The following is a 2340-nucleotide window of genomic DNA, read 5'->3' as shown; positions in this document are numbered from 1 at the left end:
TTCATGTGGGATGAGGAGTCTATACTGCTTGTTGGGTGTGCGTATCAGTGTCACAATGTCAGCTGTGTGCAGTGCTCAGGCAGAAAAGGAGAGTCACATCACCTAGGTGAATAACTAAGAAATATTATTCTCATACCAAAAAATATGTCACAATGACCCATACAATCTGGGCACAGGTAGAAGAGACATATAACCTGAGTGCTGAGTGCAGGGTCTAGAAACATGTGCTCCATGTATGCAGGGCCAAGGCAGAAGAAACGAGTAACATCACCTAGGTTCTGGGTCCAGTGATATGTCACAATTTCATCTGTGGGCTGGGTTCAGGTGGGAGACTCAAATCATGCTGGGTGCTGGGCACATGATATGTCACAATCGCACCAGCAGGAAGGTCCAGGGATGAGATGAACAACCTGCACATCTCCCAGTTTAGGTATGGGAGTCAACACATCCTGAATGTTGGGACCAGCTACATGAGGCACAATCCCATCAGTGAACCGGATCTATTCATCAGTGAACCGGATCTATTCATCAGTGAACCGGATCTATGCATCAGAGTCTCAATTTCTATTGCAGACTGTGTTTACTTAGTGAAGTCCCAGCCTTCTTGGAGTGCTGAATTCTGGTCTGAGAGACACCAATCCACCTGTGGACCACATTTATCTACAACAGCCTTTTTAAAAAAAATCTTCTGACTGCCTCTGGGTGTGAGATTCAGAGTGCACTATGTTGATGTAGGAGGTTGATCATCTTTACTTTCAGCTTTGTGTTCATATGAGTGTCACAATCTCACGTGTCTGCTGGGCCCTGTGAAAACATTCTCTGTGCCAACTGATGGCATTATACAGTGTGCATTAGTGTCACAATTCACGCTTAGAAATTCATGCTGGAATGGATCAGTGATGGTACCTGTAGCCCTAAGCCAAGATATGGGAGTCAACATAACTCCAGTTAGCTCGGTCCAGATAGGAGAGTCCCGCCTATGAGTGGATTTAGAAATGAGTTACCAGACTGCCAAGCTGGGCATCGGGGAGATGGCTGAGACTGACCCCAAGACCATGCAGGACCTCAGCTTGGTGGTGCAGATACTCCGGCAGCAGATGCAAGATAAATTTCAGACCTGCATCTGCTGCAGGAGCAGATTGGGAGAATTAATGATACGAGTAGTCGCACTGACGATCTGGAGAAGAACATCGCAGACCTCATGACACAGGCTGGGGTTGAAGAACTGGAAGGTGAAAACAAAATATCTGCCACACACGAGTTGAAGGTTGCTAATAATATGTACTGGAATTTCGAACACCATCTTTCCAAGCCAAGAGAAGATTGAATGGCTTTTTCAGCTAACTACTATGTGTAGACAGGTTTTATATTATAAAGTATGCATTCCTATCACATACTATATAGTTAGTTTATAGAGTGATTTACCCCCCAGTTTCTTGAACATGGTATCTTTACATCTTGCACCTTGGTCAGTTGTGCTATTCATTATTAAACACTAAAACTTTGGCAGTTCCTGAAAAAAAAAAAAGAAAAAAAGAAATGAGTTACCATTCCAAGTGTGGCCATATCTTCGTATATGAAAGTCATCATTCCAATTGTAAGCTGCATTCCCGTGTGAGATTTAAAACTTCGTCAGAGGGCGTGGCTCACGTGTGAATGTAATGAATGAAATGGTTGGCAGGGTGTGTGTATGTAAAACACAATTTCACCTCTGTGCTGGGCTTTGTATTGACACTCTGTTCCACCCAAGGTTTTTAAATGATATGCAATAAAGTGGTAACCCTCTATTACCTTCGAACAAAGAGAATGCTCACAGTATTATCCATATTGGCTGGTTTGAGGAATAAAAGTCATCGTCACACCTGTAAACTTCGCTAAGATATATGTCACAATCCTACTTGCAGCTAGGGAGCAAGCAGGAGAAATCATATTACTTGGCCGTTCTCTAGGGATATGTCACAATTATTTATGAGGGCAAGGAATTGGCAGGAGAGTCACATTATCTGTGTGCTGGGCTCAGTGATAAATCATTCTCTTTTTTGTGCAAATTGTCCTGGGCATCTGCACAAAAAGCCTTCTCTCCTATGAGAGAAAAGAAAAAGAAAAAGAGAAAAGAAAGAAAAAGAAAAAGGAAGGAAAGCAAGCAAACAAGCGAGCATGGGCAGAATGGAGTAATGTAGGGTGTATCCACCATGTCCCTGGGATCAAGATACCCCTGTTCCCACAGTATTCCCACACCGGGATTACCACTGGCGCTTATGAAGATGCCAGCCTCCATTTATATATCCTCTTCTGACAACTCCTTCCCATTTTCATCCTGGAGACAAGCCCTCTGAAAGC

At 43.5% G+C, this 2340-nt stretch overlaps 1 pseudogene across 1 annotated transcript; it reads left to right on the top strand.

Moving 5' to 3' along the window:
- The first annotated feature begins 541 nt into the window (after positions 1-541).
- On the top strand, positions 542-1540 carry LOC116546223 (annotated as a pseudogene). Its single transcript, XR_004266633.1, has one exon. The product of XR_004266633.1 is annotated as a heat shock factor-binding protein 1 pseudogene (transcript).
- Positions 1541-2340: the final 800 nt, after the last annotated feature.

This window comes from Sapajus apella, unplaced genomic scaffold (assembly GCF_009761245.1).
Source record: "Sapajus apella isolate SASKATOON/1434 unplaced genomic scaffold, GSC_monkey_1.0 scaffold688, whole genome shotgun sequence".
In the NCBI taxonomy this organism is placed as follows: Eukaryota; Metazoa; Chordata; class Mammalia; order Primates; family Cebidae; genus Sapajus; species Sapajus apella.
This window is presented reverse-complemented; position numbering and strand designations above follow the sequence as displayed.